The sequence below is a fragment of the Oncorhynchus kisutch genome, linkage group LG2 (assembly GCF_002021735.2).
Source record: "Oncorhynchus kisutch isolate 150728-3 linkage group LG2, Okis_V2, whole genome shotgun sequence".
NCBI classification, from domain to species: domain Eukaryota; kingdom Metazoa; phylum Chordata; class Actinopteri; order Salmoniformes; family Salmonidae; genus Oncorhynchus; species Oncorhynchus kisutch.
This window is the reverse complement of record NC_034175.2, coordinates 58,715,693-58,723,612: the sequence shown is the minus strand read 5'-3', so window position 1 is coordinate 58,723,612 and position 7,920 is coordinate 58,715,693.

Sequence of the window (7,920 nt, the reverse complement as noted above, 5' to 3'; positions counted from 1 at the left end):
TCCCGTATAATCAGGAGATAGAAATGTAATCCTGGCACAGGTCTGCAAACAGCTGGTTCTCTTTCAGTTCTCTCTCATTTTCTCTCCCTCTCGTGCTCCCTCTCCCTCTATCTGGAAATAGAGCTGATGGAGAATACATGTTACCTCCAGACCTCTGTTTACTCTGAACTACCAGACAGAATCCAGAATGGGCAGATCACTACGGAAAGAACACAGCGACCCTAGAGCGAGGGAGGGGTGGAGAGCCAAACAGAGAGAGAAATAGAGAGATATGTTCCAAAAAAGGTCCAGTCGCCAGGACCACAAATACAAATTCCATCAAGACACCGTTGCCCTAAAGCACACAAAAACTATAAATACCCTGGCCTAAACATCAGCGCAACAGGTAACTTCCACAAAGCTGTGAACGATCATGCCATCAAAAGGAACATAAAATTCAACATACCAGTTAGGATCTGGCAAAAAATATTTGAATCAGTTATATAACCCATTGCCCTTTAGGATTGTGAGGTCTGGGGTCCGCTCACCAACCAAGAACTCACAAAATGGGACAAACACCAAATATACAAAATATCCTCAGTGTACACCGTAAAACAACAAATAATGCATGCAGAGCATAATTAGGTCGATAACCGCTAATTATCAAAATCCAGAAAAGAGACGTTCAATTTTTCAACCACCTAAAAGGGAGTGATTCCCAAACCTTCCATAACAAAGCCATCACCTACAGAGAGATGAACCTGGAGAAGAGTCCCCTAAGCAAGCTGGTCCTGGGGCTTTGTTCACAAACACAAACACACCCAACAGAGCCCCAGGACAGCAACACAATTAGACCCAATCATGAGAAATCATGAGAAAACAGAAAGATAATTACTTGACTCATTGGAAAGTATTCACAAAAAACACAACAAACTAGAATGCTATTTGTCCCTAAACAGAGTGTACACAGTGGCAGACTATCTGACCACTGTGACTGACCCAAACTTAAGGAAAGCTTTGACTATGTACAGACTCAGTGAGCATAGCCTTGCTATTGAGAAAGGCCACCGACAGCAGACCTGGCTCTCAAGAGAAGACAGGCTATGTGCATACTGCCCACAACATGAGGTGGAACTGAGCTGCACTTCCTAACCTCGTGCCAAATGTATGACCATATTAGAGAGACATATTTCCCTCAGATTACACAGATTCACAAAGAATTCAAAAACAAACCCAATTTTGATAAACTCCCATATCTACTGGGTGAAATACCAGTGTGCCATCACTGCAGCATGATTTGTGACCTGTTGCCACAAGAAAAGTGCAATCAGTGAAGAACAAATACCAAATTTACATTTATTTATTTAACCATTTGCACATTGTTACAACACTGTAAATATACATAATATGGCATTTGAAATGTCTGTGAGTGTAATGGTTCCTGTTCATCTTTATTGTTTATTTAACTTTTGTTTATTTTCTACTTCACTTGCTTTGGCAATGTTAACATATGTTTCCCATGCCAATAAAGCCCCTTGAATTGAAATGAATTGAGAGAGAGAGAAATAAGGTGAGAGAGAGATCGAGAAGGGGAGCGAGAGAGAGGTAAGAGAAAGAGTGGAGGGGGAGAGCGAGAGCGAGAGAGAGAGAGGGGGGAAAGTCAGAGGGAGAGGGGAGAAAGTCAGAGGGAGAGGGGAGAGAGAGAGAGGGGAGGGAGGGAGGGAGTAGAGAAAGGGGGAGAGAGAGAGAGCGAGATGGGAGACAGAGATAGAGAGAGGGGGAGAGAGAGAGGGGAGAGAGAGAGAGAGAGAGAGGGGAGAGAAAGAGAGAGTGAGAGAGGGGGGAGATAGAGAGAGATGGAAGACAGAGATAGAGAGAGGGGGGAGAGAGAGAGGAGAGAGAGAGGGGAGAGAGAAAGAGTGAGAGAGTGGGGAGATAGAGAGAGATAGAGAGGGGGAGAGAGCGGGAGAGAGAGAATCACATTTAGACCAGTGGATGACCAAACTAGCAGCTGATGTAGGCCCTCACTATGTATGAACAGAGTAAGAGGGACAGTGGGAGGAAAGAGGAATGGGTCTTGTGTCAACATAGTCATATTGCTGAGTTGTGTGGTTGTATGGTTGTAAGGCTCCTTGTCACAGATACAGAGAAGTGAATTACGGTAACAACACATACCTGAGGTCTACAGGGATACCACTGGACTGTGACGCACAGAACCGTGTGTATACGTGTACGTGTACGTGTGTCCCTGTGGGTGCGGTGCAGAGGGAACCCCATGAACGGCCTAACAGTGATTTATCTGTTTGTTTGGCCTGTGGACTTCTAATGAGATGTTTGTTTCCTCAGCCCCATCAGGAAATGCTTCGAGTCAGAGCTGGGATACATTGAGTTATTGAACTAGACCACTGAGGGAGAAGCATTATATTAGATTGCAGGGTTGATTGGTGGTAACATTGACTGGGGTCAAAATCCTCCTTATTCAAACACACATCAAAAGCCTTCATAGTTGTGTTACACATTAGTCATGCGTGTATTTTTAATGTTCAAAACATGTGGGAAGACTAGAGCCATAGAATGCACCTTGGGTTTCGTGCAGTTCAAAGTTCTAATGTAGGGTTTCCCAACCCTCTCCTCTGGTCCCCCCAGACGTTTCACATTTTTTGTTTTAACCCTAAACTGGCACACCTAATTCAATTACTCAAAGGCTTGATGATTAATTCACTAATTTATTCATGTGTGCGAGTTTAGGGTTAAAACTCAAATGTGAAACGTCTGGGGAGAGGGAGGGAGAGAGAGGCGGAGAGATAAGAGAGAGAGGGAGAGAGAGAGAGGGAGAGAGGCGCAGAGGGAGAGAAGTGGAGAGAGAAGAGAGAGAGAGGGAGAGAGGCGCAGAGGGAGAGAAGCGGAGAGAAGCGGAGAGAGAAGAGAGAGAGGGAGACAGAGAGAGAGGCACAGAGGGAGAAAGGGGGAGAGAGGCGCAGAGGGAGAGAGGAGAGAGGTGAGAGGGATAGAGGGGGAGATAGGTGGAGAGAGAGAGAGAGAGGGTGAGAGAGGCAGAGAGAGGGGAGAGAGAAGAGGGAGAGGAGAGAGAGAGGGGGGGAGAGAGGGAGAGAGAGGCAGAGAGGGAGAGCGGAGAGGGAGAGAGGGTGAGAGAGGCGGCGAGAGAGGGAGAGAGAGGCGGAGATAGAGAGAGGGTGAGAGAGAAGAGGGAGAGAGAGGCGGAGAGAGAGAGGGGCAGACAGAGAGGAGAGAGAGCGAGGGAGAGAGAGAGGAGAGAGAGAGAGGGGGAGAGAGAGGAGTGAGAGAGGGAGAGACTTTACATGGGCTTCTGGAAACATCTGCAGTGGGCGTTTACATAATCAGTTCTGTAGCGCTGGTCTGAAATCTGCTCCTCATAAGACATATTAACCAGCTTTCAGTTAATATCATTACATCAGAGGCTTTAGTTCAACAGAGAAACAACTGAGCAATGCAGGCTAATTCCTCTGTCTAACCTGGACCAGGCTGTGTGTACACTCTTAGAGAAAATGGTTCCAAAAGGGTCTTTCAGCTGTCCCCATACGAGAACCCTTTTTGGTTCCAGTAGAACCCATTTGGGTTCCATGTAGAGCCCTCTGTGGAAAGGGTTCTTCAAAGGGTTCTCCTATGGGGACAGCTGAAGAACCGTTTTAGGTTCTAGATAGCACCTTTTTTCTGTGTCTGTGCGTGTGTCTGTGCGTGTGTGTGAGAGAGAAAGAGAGTATGGAGTTCCCTGAAACCCTTTCATTGTTCTGCCTTGATATCTTCCCTATGTTACTCACACTCTCTCTCACACACTCTCTCACACATACCATAGCATTTATTAAGGTGAATGAGATAACAGAAAAAGCATTAATAATGCCCATTTATTTCCTTCTGTAATCTGCCCCTCTCCGTCCCACACCGTAGCACCTGGTGAAAAATAACCAAGCCTGCCTCTCTTTATCACCTGCTTGCATCAGGATAGATCTCTCTTTCTTACCCAGGATACGGCCACTTCTCCTCCCTGTAACAATCCTTTCCACCGGCCTCTACTGCAAACCTACCTAATTACTGGCTATCTTTGCTCTAACACAACCCTAGCTCCTCAGTTTAGGACCTCACCCAGCATCTCCTGTCTCATCTGGCCCTTGTGCTGTGCTGTGATGACTTGTAGCGTCTCTGTTTAGCTCACAGTCATAGGAGGCGGGTGTGTGGTTTGGCTATCATCAGTCACAGGCTAGGGTAGTTAGCTGCAGCGTTTACCATTTGTCATAGTGCTTCATCATGATGACATAGCGCTGCTGCAGAAACCTGTAAACCATTGCATCCATTTAGACATCTAACAACAGGGGAAATGCTCTGTCTCTTATGGATTACACCCACAAAGGACCCTACCTGGTTTCAGTAGCAAACCGAACTGGCAAGGGGTGGAGAGAAGGAGGGGTGGAGAGGAGGAGGCCAGTGTAGTTAGCTGCAGCGCTTACGCTTTGTCTGAGTGCTTCATCATGATGACAGCGCTGCTGCAGAAACCTGTAAATCATCATATCCATTAAGGTACTAACAACAGGGGAAATGCCATAGAATTAGGTGTTGGAATACTAGAATGGACATGAACCTTCTCATGATGGGATAATTGTCAGCCATTTTGGTCAGGGAGTTGGTCTATCATGGTTTGCCAGTGCTGTGATAAGATGTTGTGTATAAAATAATGAATTTGAAGAATTTATCTGCACTGTATGTTTGTTTGCTAGCTAGCCAGACAGTTTCAGAGGAATTATTCCATTCATGTTTCAAATTAGCTGCCATTATTCTAACATTCCTTTCAAACAACACAGCCATACTTTTACATTTATTGAACCTTTATTTTATCAGGGAGTCATACTGAGACCAAGATCTCTTTTACAGATGAACCGTGAATGAAATAAGTTACAGAAAATACACACATCAAAATATAAATACAAAAAGCAGAAAGAAAAACAGTCATAAAGAACAAACACATTGATCAGTAACAAGGTCCTCAATCAGCTTCCTGAACGGTCCTCGAGGCACCAGAACACCACATTTAAGGACATTTTGAACATTGTTCCACAAATAACATGCAAGAAAACTTCAAGCTGATTTATCTAACTCAGTAGAGACCAGTGGAATTTCCAGAGTTAGCCATCCCTGAGACTAAATGTTAGTAATGATGTTAGGTACAGTGGGACTTTTCGTAAAAGGGATTTAGAAAAGAAAACATATCAATGTATCAACCTACGTGACATCAAAGAAGGCCAACCAACTTTCAGAGATGAGTACTTAAATAGTCACCCATAATAAAGCGCTATGACAAACTGCATCAAATGGCTTTAATGAGGTGGCTGCTGCGTTCATATAGATGATGTCGCCATAGTTTAGGACCGATAGGAATATCGACTGAATAATCTGCGTTCTACTATTTTGCGAGAGGCAGGACCTATTTCAATAGAAGAAGCCCATTTTTATTCTAATTTTCTTAACTAACTGATCAATATGCTTTTTAAAAGACAGCTTTTCTTCTATCCAGATGCCCAGATATGTGTAAGCATGGACACGATCAATATCGACACCATCCAATATACATATGCTTAAATTATCAGACCTATTTTTATGCACTCCAGAGAACGGCATATACTTAGTTTTACCTACATTTAGTACTCATTTCAGGTCAATAAAGTTTTTGTTGTCATACAATGAAGGCAGACTGTAGTTCAGATAGCTCCCGAGTGGTGCAGCGGTCTATGGCTCTACATCTCAGTACTAGAGGTGTCACTACAGACCCTAGTTTGATCCCGGGCAGTATCACAACTGGCTGTGATTGGGAGTCCCATAGGGTGGCTCACAATTGGCTCAGTGTCATCCGGGTTAGGGGAGTGTTCAGCCAGGGTAGGTAGGTTGTCATTGTAAATAAGAATTTGTTATTAACTGACTTGCCTAGTTAAATATATATATATTTTTAAAGATAGCCCCTGGTCAACCGTGGGGGCAATAGCATACACGACAGTATCATCGGCAAACAAGTGCAGATTACAATATTTGACAGACAAGTCAATATTTTTTATGGAAACAGTAAAAAGTACAGGACCTAGAATAGACCCCTGCGGGACACCTTTCAAAATATCCAAGAAACCTGATTTAACACCATCAGTAGATATACATTGAGTTATATCTGTCAAGTCATTTTTAAACCACTTACATGTAGCCTGGTCTAGGCCAATTGAGGAAAGCTTCTGAATTAGCAGTGAGTGATCAACAGTATTGAAAGACTTTGACAGGTCAATTAAGAGGGCAGCACAATGCTGCCTTTTATCTATACAGTTAACCACATCATTTATTATCTAGGGATGCAGCAGAGATAGTGCTATGACCTGGTCTAAAACCAGCCTGATGTACATTAAGAATACATTTCAAAGATAAGAAAGATCTTAGCTAATAATTAATCAAGGATTATAATATTTTAGCTAGGCAAGAAAGTTTAGAAATAGGCCAATTCATTATTTAGGTCACAAGGGTCACCACCTTTATGAAGAGGGAGTACATGGGCCATCTTCCAAACCTTGAGGAGAGTACTGTACCAGATATAATCATCAGGTTTAAAATGTGGGTTAATGATTCACCAATCGGGGTGGCAGAGAGCTGCAGCAAAGCTGGATCAAGCATATCAGCTCCCGTGGTTTTTATTTTACATCAATCTTAAGGAAGGCATCTAGCACATCACAGATAGTAAATTGTTGAAATGAAAACAAAGATTCGCTAGAAGTTGACGGGTTAACTGTGGAGTCAGCTAGAGGCTAGCAGAGGGAAGAGCAGTCGATTGACTGACCAGGATAAACTATACCACCGTTTCTCGCAAATAAAAAGCCTGCCGAGATAAAATTATGATTAAAGGCATCACTTATCCCATAGACCAGCTGATATCAGTTGATGATAGGTCTTAAACAAGTTGCAAATGCAGTCAGTACTGATATTGTATCATATTGTACCATTCATTCCATTTAGACTGGTTTTGTATTTATCACTGGCAGGGTAGAGAGACCTTCCCTCCATTCAACCATACCTCCCCCTCTCCCCTGAGCCTTCCTTCCTTCCCCTCCCTCCCTCTCTCCTTCCATACCTCCCCCTCTCCCCTGAGCCTTCCTTCCTTCCCCTCCCTCCCTCTCTCCTTCCATACCTCCCCCTCTCCCCTGAGCCTTCCTTCCTTCCCCTCCCTCCCTCTCGCCTTCCATACCTCCCCCTGAGCCTTCCTTCCTTCCCCTCCCTCTCTCCTTCCATAACTCCCCCTCTCCCCTGAGTCTTCCTTCCTCCCCCTCCCTCCCTCTCTCCTTCCATACCTCCCCCTCTCCCCTGAGTCTTCCTTCCTACCCCTCCCTCGCTCTCTCCTTCCATACCTCCCCCTCTCCCCTGAGCCTTCCTTCCTCCCCCTCCCTCCCTCTCTCCTTCCATACCATCCACCTCTCTTTCCTTCGTCTCTATTCCTTCTGTTGACAGTGTCCCTGCCTCTATGACAGTAATCTCTGTAATAGGGCTGAAATCAAGTGTACTCATAGGGTCACTAGGGCCTCTATCTATAACCAAGCCTCCCCACACACATACACATACACACACACATACACTTACACACACACACACACACACACACACACACACACACACACACACACACACACACACACACACACACACACACACACACACACACACACACACACACACATACACATGCACACGCACACACATACACACACGCATGTCCCATGTTTGTGCTAATGTGTGTGTGTTGCCGTGACTGAGTTGGAATGATGTGTATCCCTGTGTCTCCCTGAATACGGGGAGGAATCCATCACTGTCACAGGGCCTCAGCCTGGCCAGTCTTTGGCTGCTCCACACGGAACATAAGGTCGTTTGGAAAGGCCATTTGGCCTT